This window comes from Panthera tigris, chromosome A3 (assembly GCF_018350195.1).
Source record: "Panthera tigris isolate Pti1 chromosome A3, P.tigris_Pti1_mat1.1, whole genome shotgun sequence".
NCBI classification, from domain to species: Eukaryota; Metazoa; Chordata; class Mammalia; order Carnivora; family Felidae; genus Panthera; species Panthera tigris.
Window position 1 is genome coordinate 67,224,418 of NC_056662.1, and position 13,005 is coordinate 67,237,422.

The 13,005-nt window shown below is 40.1% G+C and overlaps 1 pseudogene; it reads right to left on the minus strand.

Annotated features, from left to right (window-relative positions):
* Positions 1-3,669: 3,669 nt before the first annotated feature.
* LOC102957980 lies at positions 3,670-4,416 on the minus strand (annotated as a pseudogene).
* Between the last annotated feature and the right edge of the window lie 8,589 nt (positions 4,417-13,005).

The window sequence follows — 13,005 nt, forward strand, 5'->3', positions numbered from 1 at the left end:
TAGAAAGAACAACAAAATAATATGAAGGCAAAAGTAAGAATTGTTTTCTGCCTCTACCCAAGTAATTCAAAACTTTTTGCATTTAAAATAAATGTCAATTTAGCAGAATATAAGATCTGTCTCCATTTTCGAAGTAAAATAAGAAACTCAGGGGCGCCTGGGTGGCTCAGTCGGTTAAGCGTCCGACTTCGGCTCAGGTCACGATCTCGCGGCATGTGAGTTTGAGCCCCGCGTCGGGCTCTGTGCTGACTGCTCAGAGCCTGGAACCTGTTTCAGATTCTGTGTCTCCCTCTCTCTCTGACCCTCCCCCGTTCATGCTCTGTCTCTCTCTGTCTCAAAAATAAATAAATGTTAAAAAAACATTTAAAAAAAAAAAAAGAAACTCAAAGATCATTATTGTATGGGGACTACTTCACACTATGTCCCCCAAATTCTCCTGGGACATGAGTACTTTCACTTTCCTTTGCATCCAGATGTACACAAATGGAAACTTCAGAAACACTGGTCTCTTTCTTTCTTTTTTTTAAAAAAATTTTTAACATTGATTTGTTTTTGAGAGAGAGAGACAGAGTGCGGGCAGGGGAGGGGCAGAGAGAGAGGGACACAGAATCCGAAGCAGGCTTCAGTCTCTGAGCTGTCAGCACAGAGTCTGATGTGGAGCTCGAACGTATGCACTGTGAGATCATGACCTGAGCCAAAGTTGGACACTTAACCTACTGAGCTATCCAGGTGCCTCTCTTTCTTTCATTTTTTAAATATTTATTTTTATTTTGAGAAAGGGAGAGAGAGTGTGCAAGTGGAGGAGTGGTAGAGAGAGAGAGAGAGAGAGAGAGAGAGGGAGAGAGAATCCCAAGCAGGCTCTTGGATCCTGTGGTAAAACTGGCTCCTGTTAGATGATGCAGGACCTGTCAGAACCAGGGTAGAGGGTTGGGAGGGTGGGTCAGAATGGGGAAGGTGAAGACTGGGAATCTAGACAGACATTCAGGGATAGTTAGTTGAGACATGGACAGACATATGGCAATGTGTCTGTCAATTCACCCAAATGAAATTAGTAATCAGTTGACTTACAGATAGAATTAACAAGATACAAGAATCATCCAAACTGTCCTCTAAGGACTATCCTTTGTTGAAGGCCATGGCTCTTCCTATGTTCATCTCCACAAAAAGGTGCAGGTCCAGATAAGGACTGACAGTCTGCCGTAGCAGAATCAGGATCAGTGGTTGTTAGAGGATCAATAGGCAAGCAATTAGCCAAGATCTGAGTGCTAAAAACATCAGGAAGAACCTGCTAGCATGAATCAGGAACTGGATTTTACAAGGGATTATTGCAGAGCTGGGGCTGAAGAGCTGTACGATACAGCATTTATCAGACAAGAACTAGGTCACAAGGAAACATGGAGTACAGAATTAAAGAAAAGAAACCTTCCAGGCCTACTTCACATTGAATCAGTCAGACCCAGGGCTCCTGCTCACCTTGTCTTGGCCTTGGATGGTGGCTCCAGAGTACATAGTGCAGATGAACCTGTAGGCAGGAGTTCCAGAGATTATGAGGTAAGGGTAGCAGTACTGTAAGGTCAGGGTCTTAAATGTGTTCAATTGTGTGAGCTTCTCAGATAGCATCTGTATTTCCTAGATAAGTCTAGTTGCTGAACTGAGCTCTGTCTCTGGGTGACACTTCTTGTGGTATGTGGGAGGATTCTGCATACCCCTGGCCTCTTCCAGGAGCTGACTTGTAAGCAACATTCAGATCTTAATAGATGTCATTTCCTCCCTGACCCCAGAACTCTACTAGGTGTCCCTCTTGTGTGCTCCCTTAACACCCTGACATGGCACTATCACACTGTGACATAGTGGCCTGTTTTCTGCTGCATAGGCTCCATTGTTTGCATTTAACTATTGTAAATTAGTGTACCAATGAGTCTGAATGTGATATCCTTTGTATAGCTGTGTAATGTTGAGATTACTTATGAAAATGCCTAAATGAAACTTTTCACCCTTGGATATTATATGGAAAGTAACTGACCCATTGTCTAATTTGTGTGGTGTCAAACCGCACCCAGTGTTTAAACCAATCCCAAGGGGAGCCTGGACAGTCAAAATATCACAGCAGGGTAGGACTGCCAAAGGGGAAATTTATAGCTAAATGCCTATATTAGAAAAGAAGAAAGATCAAATCAATTACTTAACTTCCACCTTAAGAAACTAGAAAAGGAAAAGTGAACTAAACCCAAAGGAAGTGGGAGAAATGGAATAATAAAGATAAGAGTGAAAATAATATAGAAAACCAATAGAAAAATGTAACAAAGTGAAAAATTGTTTCTATGAAAACATCAAGAAAATAGACAAACTTTTACCTTGACCAAGAAAAAAAAGAGAGAAGACAGACGTGACTGAAATCAGGAATGAAATAGGAATATTGCTACCAACCTCACAGAAATTAAAAGAATTATAAGGAAATATTTGAACAATGTATGCCAATAAATTAGGTAACTTAGATGACATGGAAACTTCCCTAGAAAGACAAAAATTACTGAAACTGACTCAAGTAGAAAATAGAAAATATGTGTGTGTACATAAACATTTTTTCTGGAAGAGTATTTTGTTAGAGCAGTTTTAGGTTCACAGCAGAATTGAGAGAAAGTGCCAGAGATTTCCCATATGCTCTCCGCCCCCACACATGCACAGCCTCCCCCATTATCACCAAACCCCCAGCAGCAGACATTTGTGACAACTGTTGACCTACATTAATACATCACAAACACCCAAAGTCCATAGTTTACATTAGGGCTCCCTCTTGGTTACCTTCTATAGGTTTGGATAAGTTCATGACGACATGTTGCCATCATTATAGTATCATGCAGAGTATCTTCACTGCCTCCCCAAATCCTCTGTGCCCTGCTTATTAATCCCTCTCTCCCACCTAATCCCTGGAAACCTTTGATCTTTTTACTGTGTCCATAGTTTTGCCTTTTCCAGAATGTACTGTTGTTGGAATCATACAGTATATAGCTTTTTCTGTGCTTCTTTCCCTTGTTAATACACATTTAAGCTTCTTCCATGTCTTTTCAAGGGTTGACAGATCATTCTTTTTGGTGCTGAATAATATTCCATTGTTTACTCACCCATTCACCTGCTGAAGGACATCTTGTTTGCTTCCAAGTTTTGGCAATCATAAGTAAAGCTGCTATAAACATTCATATGCAGGTTTTTGTGTGGATATAAGTTTCTATCTCCTATGGGTAAATACCAAGGAGCTCAAGTGTAAGATCATATGGGACAAGTATGTTTAGTTTGGTAAGAAACCCCCTGTCTTCTGAAGTTGCTGTCCCATTTTGTATTCCCACCAGCAATGTATGAGAGTTCCTGTTGTTCCACATCCTCACCAGCATTTGCTGTTGTCAGTGTTCCAGATTTGGTCATTCTAATAGGGGGGTAGTGGTATCTCATTGTTTTTGGTTTTGTTTTGTTTTATTTTACAGGTAATACTCAAACTTTAATGTAAATATAATGTACTTTAAAAAATCAAGATACTGTACAATTTTTCAGAAATCATTTACTCATATGCTGCTCCTTGGTTAGATTTCAGAACTACCCAAAAACTTTAAGGGTAGACTGAAGGGGAAAAAAAGTAGATTCTTTCTCTCTCGGTAGCCTTTTTACATTTATTTCTCACATTCTTCCTACACATTCAGGCCTATAAGCCTTGCCCCAGTACTACCTCTTCTGGATCAAGTCATCTGGGCTCAGGCCTTTCTGTCTCCCCTGCATGCTGGCAGTGGCTATGTGCTCAAAGGTCCCGGGGTTTTAGTTGTTCTGTTCTGGTTCCTCTTGATCTTTTTGGATCCTCTCTAGAGTCTCATGGCTCATGGCCTGTGTTGGGAAGGACAGCTTGTGGCCAACCTGGTTGAGGAAAGCTTGTGCCTCTTTGAATCCACAACACCCACCCATTTCTACTGTGAGACGGCCAGCCTTCACAGAGTCATGTAGTGATTCCCCCATGCGCTGTCCCATACCCTTGTGGGTGGTGGGCTTGAAAGGCGCTGGTACTCTCTATAAGGCAAACTGTGTTCTTGGGGTCCATAGAGTGGTTGATTGTCAGGTGCATCATTTCAAAATGCCCCCAGTGGAGGTAACCACCACCCAGTGCCAAGATTGCAAAAATGCCTTCTGTGAATTCAGTAGCTTCAATAGAAGGTCCCCATATGTCACTCGAGTATTTGGGTTCTCTTCTCATTTTTGGCACAGGGGTGCCCTTTCAATAAATCTAAGCATGGGCTTTTCAGGAATGGAAACATCCTTAAAAGTTGGCACCAGGAGCAGAGTCTTTAGGCCAGCACAGGCAGGCGGAGCTGCTCAAGAATCTGACAGTGGTGCTCACATGAATGGCACCTGGGCACAAGCCAGCAGCCACCACATGGCCATGGCCACCACCGCAACCACCTCCACTGGGCACGGAGGGCAGCACCCTAGTGCCACACTGGAATCAGCACAGGGCTGCCAGTATCTCACTGTTTTAATTTGCATTTCCTGATGTCACATGATGTTGAGCCTCTTTTCATATACTTATTTGCAATCTTCTTGGAGGAGGTGGCTGTTAAGGTCTTTGGCCCATTTTTTTAATCAGTTGTTTGCTTTCTTACTAAATTTTAAGAGTTTTCTCTGTATTTTTTTGCACATTATTTATATTTTGATTAAAAGTTAATATTTTATCCACTTGTTTAAGACAATATGAGATAATATCTATTGGCCTACTATTGACATATTTTTATTTTTATTTATTTATTTATTTTTAATTTATTTATTGTTTAATTTACATCCAAGTTAGTTGGCATATGGTGCAACAATGATTTCAGGAGTAGATTCCTTAATTCCCCTTGCCCATTTAGCCCATCCTCCCCTCCCACAACACCTCCGGCAACCCTTTGTTTGTTCTCTATATTTAAAAGTCTTTTATGTTTTGTCCCCCTCCCAGTTTTTATATTATTGTTGCTTCCCTTCCCTTGTGTTCATCTGTTTTGTATCTTAAATTCCTCACGAGTGAAGTCATATGATATTTGTCTTTCTCTGACTAATTTCACTTAGCCTAATATCCTCTAGTTCCATCCACATAGTTGCAAATGGCAAGATTTCATTCTTTTTGATTGCCAAGTAATACTTCATTGTATATATATGTACCACATCTTCTTTATCCATTCATCTGTTGATGGACATTTGGGCTCTTTCCATACTTTGACTATTGTTGATAGTGCTACTATAAACATTGGGATTCGTGTGCCCCTTTGAAACAGCACACCTGTACCCCTTGGATAAATACCTAGTAGTGCAATTTCTGGGTCATAGGGTAGTTCTATTTTTAATTTTTTGAGGAACCTCCATACTGTTTTCAAGAGTGACTGCACCAGTTTGCACTCCCACCAGCAGTGTGAAAGAGATCCTCTTTCTCCACATCCTCACCAACATCTGTTCTGTTGTTGCCTGAGCTGTTAATGTTACCATTCTGACAAGTGTGAGGAGGTACCTCAATGTGGTTTTGATTTGTATTTCCCTGATGATGAGTGATGTGGAGCATTTTTTCATGTGTCAGTTGGCCATCTGGATGTCTTCTTTGGAGAAGTGTCTATTCATGTCTTTTGTCTATTCCTTCACTGGATTATTTGTTTTTTGGGTGTTGAGTTTGTTAAGTTCTTTGTAGATTTTGGATACTAACCCTTTATCTGATACGTCGTTTGCAAATATCTTCTCTCATTCTGTCGGTTGCCTTTTAGTTTTGCTGACTGTTTCCTTTGCTGTGCAGAAGTTTTTTTTATTTTGATGAGGTCCCAATAGTTCATTTTTTCTTTTGTTTCCCTTGCCTCTGGAGACGTGTTGAGTAAGAAGTTGCAGCGGCCAAGTTCAAAGAGGTTTTTTCCTGCTTTCTCCTCTAGGATTTTGATAGCTTCCTGTGTTACTTTTAGATCTTTCATCCATTTTGAGTTTATTTTTGTGTATGGTGTAAGAAAGTGGTCTAGGTTCTTTTTTCTGCATGTCACTGTCCAGTTTTCCCAGCACCATTTACTGAAGAGACTGTCTTTTTTCCATTGGATATTCTTTCCTGTTTTGTCAAAGATTAGCTGGCCATACGTCTGTGGGTCCATTTCTGGGTTCTTCATTCTGTTCCATTGATTTGAGTGTCTGTTCTTGCGCTTGTACCATACTGTCTTGATGATTACAGCTTCGTAATATATCTTGAAGTATGGGTTTGTGATGCCTCCAGCTTCAGTTTTGTTTTTCAGGATTGCTTTGGTTATTCGGGGTCTTTTCTGGCTCCATACAAATTTTAAGATTGTTTGTTCTAGCTCTGTGAAGAATGCTGGCATTATTTTGATAGGGATTGCATTGAATATGTAGATTGCTTTGGGTAGTATTGACATTTTAATAATATTTGTTCTTCCTATTCAGGAGCATGGAATATTTCTCCATTTTTTTGTGTCTTCTTCAATTTCTTTCATAAGCTTTCTATAGTTCTCAGTGTATAGATTTTTCACCTCTTTGGTTATGTTTACTCCTAGGTATTTTATGGTTTATGGTGCAATTGTAAATGGGATCGATTCCTTGATTTCTCTTTCTGTTGCTTCATTATTAGTGTATAGGAATGCAACCAATTTCTGTGTATTCATTTTATATTCTGTGACTTTGCTGAATTCATAGATCAGTTCTAGCAGTTTTTTGGTGGAATCTTTTGGATTTTCCATGTAGAGTATCATGTCATTTGCGAAGAGTGAAAGTATGACTTCCTCCTGGCTGATTTGGATGCCTTTTATTCCTTTGTGTTATCTGATTGCTGAGGCTAAGACTTCCAATACTATGTTGAATAACAGTGGCAAGAGTGTACATCCCTGTCATGTTCCTGACCTTAGGGAGAAAGTTCTCAGTTTTTCCCCATTGAGGATGATATTAGCAGTGGGTCTTTCATATATGGCTTTTATGATCTTGAGGTACGATCCTTCTATACTAACTTTCTTGAGGGTTTTTATCAAGAAAGGATGCTGTATTTTGTCAAATGTTTTCTCTGCATCTATTGAGAGGATCATGTGGTTCTTGTCCTTTCTTTTATTGATGTGATGAATCTCATTAATTGTTTTGTGTATATTGAACCAGCCCTGCATCCCAGATATAAATCCCACTAGGCAGTGGTGAATAATTTTTTTAATGTACTGTTGAATCCAGTTGGCTAGTATCTTGTTGAGGATTTTTGCATGTATGTTCATCAGGGAAATTGGTCTATAGTTCTTTTTAGTGGGGTCTTTGGTTTTGGAAGCAAGGTAATGCTGGCTTCATAGAAAGAGTTTGGAAGTTTTCCTTCCATTTCTATTTTTTGGAACAGCTTCAAGAGAATAGGTGTTAACTCTGTTTTAAATGTTTGGTAGAATTCCCCTGTAATGCCATCTGGTCCTGGGCTCTTGTTTTGGGGAGATTTTTTGATACTAATTCAATTTCTTTACTGGTTATGGGTCTGTTCAAATTTTCTATTTCTTATTGTTTCAGTTTTGATAGTTCATAGGTTTCTAGGAATTTGTCCATTTCTTCCAGATTGCCCATTTTATTGGTGTATAATTGCTCATAATGTTCTTTTATTATTTTTGCTGAGTTGGTTGTGATCTCTCCTCTTTCATTATTGATTTTATTTATTTGGGTCCTTTCCTTTTTCTTTTGATCAAACTGGCTACAGGTTTATCAGTTTTGCTAATTCTTTCAAAGAACAAGCTTCTAGTTTCATTGATCTGTTCTACTGTTTGTTTAGTTTTGATAGCATTGATTTTTGCTCTAATCTTTATTATTTCCTGTCTTCTGCTAGTTTTGGGTTTTATTTGCTGTTCTTTTTTCTAGTTCTTTGAGGTGTAAGATTAAGTTGTGTATCTGAGACCTTTCTTCCTTCTTTAGGAAGGCCTGGATTTCTATATACTTCCCTCTTATGACCATCTTTGGTGCATCCCAAAGGTTTTGGGCTGTGGTGTTATAATTTTTATTGGCTTCCATGTACTTTTTAATTTCCTCTTTGACTTTTTGGTTAGCCCATTCATTCTTTAGTGGGATGTTCTTTAGTCTCCAAGTATTTGTTATCTTTCCAAATTTTTTCTTGTGGTTGACTTGGAGTTTCATAGTGTTGTGGTCTGAAAATATGCACAGTATGATCTCGATCTTTTTGTAGTTGTTGATGGCTGATTTGTGTCCCAGTATGTGATCTATTCTGGAGAATGTTCCATGTGCACTCGAGAAGAACGTGTATACTGCTGCTTTAGGATGAAATGTTCTGAATATATCTGTTAAGTCCATTCGGTCCAGTATGTCATTCAAAGCCATTGTTTCCTTGTTGATTTTTTGATTAGATGATCTGTCCATTGTTGTAAGTGGTGTGTTGTAGTCCCCTACTATTATGGTATTGTTATCAATGACTTTCTTTATGTTTGTGATTAATTGATTTATATATTTGGGTGTACCACGTTGGATCATAAGTGTCTTTAATTGTTAGGTCTTCTTCGTGGATAGGCCCTTTAATTATGATATAATGCCCTTCTTCATCTCTTGTTACAGTCTTTATTTTAAAATCTAGATTGTTTGTTATAAGTGTGGCTACTCCGGCTTTCTTTTGGCAACCATTAGCTTGATAGATGGTTCTCTATCCCCTTATTTTCAATCTGAAGGTGTCTTTAGGTCTAAAATGGGTCTCTTGTAAACAGCATTTTCTTATCCATTCTGTTACCTTATGTCTTTTGATTAGAGTGTTTAGACCATTGACGTTTAGAGTGAGTACTGAAAGATATGAACTTATTGCCATTATGTTGCCTGTAGAGTTGGAGTTTCTACTGGTGTTCTCTGGTCCTTTCTAGTCTTTGTTGCGCTTAGTCTTTTTAGGTTTTTGGGGTTTTTTTTCCATCTTTTCTCCCCTCAGAGAGTCCCCCTTATAATTTCTTGCAGGGCTTGTCTAGTGCTCATGAAGTCCTTTAATTTTTGTTTGTCTGGGAAACTTTTTATCACTCCTTCTATTTTGAATGACAGCCTTGCTGGATAAAGAATTCTTGGCTGCATAGTTTTCTGATTCAGCACATTGAATATATCCTTTGCTTTTTTCTGACCTGACAAGTTTCTGTAGATAGGTCTGCTGCAAACCTGATCTGTCTTCCCTTATAGGTTAAGGACTTTTTTTCCCTTGCTGCTTTCATGATTCTTTCCTTGCCTGAGTATTTTGTGAATTTGACTATGATATGCCTTGCCGATTGTTGGTTTTTGTTGAATCTAATGGGAGTCCTCTGTGCTTCCTAGAGTTTGATGTCTGTGTCTTTCTCCAGGTTATGAAAGTTTTCTGCTATAATTTCTTCATATAAATTTTCTACCCCTTTTTCTCTCTCTTCATCTTCTGGGACCCCTATGATTCTGATGTTATTCCTTTTTAATGAGTCACTGAGTTCTCTGATATTTATTTCATGCTCTTTTGCCTTAGTCTCCTTCTTTTTTTCTGCTTCATTATTCCACCTAAGTTTGTCCTCTATATCACTGATTCGCTGCTCTGCCTTATGCATCCTTGCTGCTATGGCATCCATTCAAGATTGCAGCTCAGTTATAGCATTTTTTATTTCATCCAGACTAGGTTTTACTTCTTTTATCTCCACAAAAAGGGATTCTAATCTATTTTCAACCCCAGCTGTGATTCTTATTATCGTAATTCTAAATTCTGGTTCAGAGATCTAGCTTATATCTGTGTTGATTAAGTCCCTGGCTGTCATTTCCTCCTGTTCTCTCTTTTGGGGAAAATTCCTTTGTTTCATCCTTTTAGAGGAAGAAAAGGAATTAATAAAGTAAAAAAATTTTTTTTAATTAAAAAATTAAAAACAACACAAGGAAATAAAATAAAATATACTAGATCCTAGGTGTGTTTTGGTGTGGTTGTTGAAAGAAGCTTGACAGATTAGAGAAAAAAGGGAAAGATAAGAAAAGAAAAAGAAAAAAAAGGGAAAACATTTGAAAATTTAAAAAAATGAATACAATAAAATAGAATAAAATGAAATGATGAAAGTAAAATAGGATTTTAGAAATTTACAAAAAAGAAAAAATAGAGTAGAAAAAATTAAAGAAAAATCTTTTTAATAAAAATGGAAAATAAAAATAGATTTTTTTCTTTCTGCATTCAAGAATAAGAAAAGAAAAAAAAGAAGCAAAATTGGATAAAAAGGCCAGAAAACAGAATGAAGTATGATTGAAATTACATCTGGTTTCCCATAGAAGTCAAACTATGAAGCATTTTAGTCTGTAAACTAAGCAGGTGGAGAGACTTGTGTTTGTCAAGAGTGTTATTGGCACAGTTGGGCAGAATCTAGTGTAACACTCTGTTCTCCACTAGATGGTGCTGCTTAGCTTACTGGGGTGGATTGCTGTGGCACATGTAGGCATGTATGCACGTGTGTGGGACGAGTGAAAATGGCATCACCCAGCTACCCAGTCTCTAGTATCAGAACTCTGTGCTCTCCACGACTGGCAATCAAGCACCCCTCCTTTGTCTCCAGCTTCCATCCACTCCCCACTTCTACACTGTCTGTGACCAAGCCATTAGGCGGCACCTTCCTCCTGAGTTTTATCTCAGATGTGGCTGTGTTTCCCAATCCCTCACTTCTGAGGGACTATGTCTTTGACCCATTCGGACCCTCTTGGGGAGGGTCTTGCTGAGCAATGGCCAGGTGCTGGCCCAGCGCCAAGAACAGTTCACCAGACTGTGCTGCTGTTGATGCCCAGAGACAGCAGCTGGGTGCCAGCCCGCCCCAGAAAAAGTTCACGCAATCTTGTACCAGCAGCATTTCAGGGTTTATGGAAAATCACAACACGCATCCGGCACCAGGCTTCCCTCTTCACGTCCTTGTCCCAGCACCAGTGAATGTGGTTGTTCTCCAGGGTCTGCTGGGACCTTTGCCTATGGGATGGCTGCACAGCCTCCACCAAATGTACTCCCAGCAGGGAAATGCCTCTCCCCGTGTGGCCCTTGGATCCCTCAGACCTCAATCTCTGCTCTTGGGGATTCACCCTTCCCACCAGAGAACCACCAGGTATCGAGCTGCAGAGTTTCAGACTCTGTGCTCCCCCTGTTTATAGAGTCTTAATGGAATTTAAACCCTCTCCTTTCTCCTTTCTCCCTTTTTTGTTCAGTTCCTGCATCTGTTTCCACTTTTCCACTTTCTCTCCAGCTGCTTTTTTTTTTTTTTTTTTTTTTTTTTGGCGGGGGGTGTTTTTCCCGTACTAACCCCTTGTCTCCATCTTCTCTCCACATACAAAAACAGCTCCCTGCCCTCCATGGCTTCTCTCTCCCCCACTTCCCCTCTCTGTGCCATGTACCTGATGAGTTCTGTGGTTCAGGTTGTGCAGATTGTGGTGTTAATCCTCAAATCAGTTTTCTCAGTGTGCAAGATGGTTTAGTGTGGATCTGGCTGCATTTCAGAGACCAGAGAGGCAAAAAAACAAAAACAAAAACAAAAACAAAAAAAAAACTTCCATGCTGCTCTGCCATCTTGGCTGGAGTTTTCTGTATATTTTGGATAACAATCCTTTATCAGATGTATCGTTTGCCTATTTTCTCCCTGTCTGTAGCTTGTCTTCTCATTCTTTTTGACACTGTCTTTTGCAGAACAGAAGGTGTTAATTTTAATGAAGTCCAGCTTGTTAATGATTTCTTTCATGGGGTTGTATCTAATTTTAGTATATGTGTTGCCGAAGCGAGCACTCATGGGGTTGTATCTAAAAGTCATCACTGTACCCAAGGCCATCCAGGTTTTCTCCTGTGTTTTCTTCTAGGAGTTTTACAGCTTTGTTTTTACATTTGGGCCTGTGGCCCATTTTGAATTAATTTTTGTGAAGAGCGTGTTATCTATTTCTAGGGTTTTTTGGTGTGTGTGTATGTTTTGCATGTGGAAAATATTTTCCTTTTAAGATAGTTTTACATGTTCAATGAAGGTACAGAAGAAGTATAGATAAGCAAAAGAGGAAATATCTGAAGATAACTGATACCATTTTGAAGTGAAACCTTCAGACATGTGCACACATGTATGAATGTAACAAGATGTTAAAATGGGGCTCTTTGTACTTACTTTTGGCTGAAGCCCTAAAAGCTGGTAACAATAGACACCCAAGGACCACATATCCCAAATATCCTAACTGAGATGCTGTGACTCCTATTCAACTGATACAGGGTAGGCAGAGAGATTATGAAGCAGGTTCTGCCAGATTGAGCAATCACCCTACTAGCTTGTAGCAGTGAGGGCTGAACTGCAGTGAGAGAAAATTCCATGGAGAGCCTTGTTGGTGGCCTGGGTCCCATGCCACCCCTCCCAGGGGGAGAGGAGTGCATCCCTTCATCCCAAGCCAAGTGAAAGACCCTTCTGGAGACCCACTCAGAGAACTCAGAGAGCTAGATGTGTGCCTCTTAGAGTTTAGGGACTGGTATCTGCCTTTTACCAAGAGATGCCCATAGGTAAGACATTATAGTTTGTAGCTAAGCCTAAGTCTGCCCAACAGAAAGGAGAAAGGACTGCCCTTCCTCAGTAGCAGGCAAAGATATGTGAGCATCACCAGGGGCCATGGAATGTGAGGAGGGAGCTGGCCTGGGTTGTTTTAAAAGGGAACAACACCACGGGACTCCTGAGTGGGAGGGAAAAGGGCCCAAAGGAGAAAGTTAGCATGGCCAGACCACATGGGCTGAGGGAAGAACTGGAAGCTTCCAGCTGCGAGAGAGGTGGCATGCTCCACAAAGAATCTTGGGAACAGCCTGCAAAAGCACCTGCGAGAGAAAGAGGCTGCAAAGGTGCATGTGGCACACCCACAGGAGCCAGTGTTGGTCCAGGACTGTGCCTGCCATTGAGGACTGCCCTTTCTGCAGTCCCATCCCAGGGGCTCAGCCTTGGAGGGGTGGAAGGCAAAGGGAAGAGGAGCGGCTATGAGAAGGAAGACACAACGACTAACCCTTCCAGAATTCCAAGCTCACAGCAG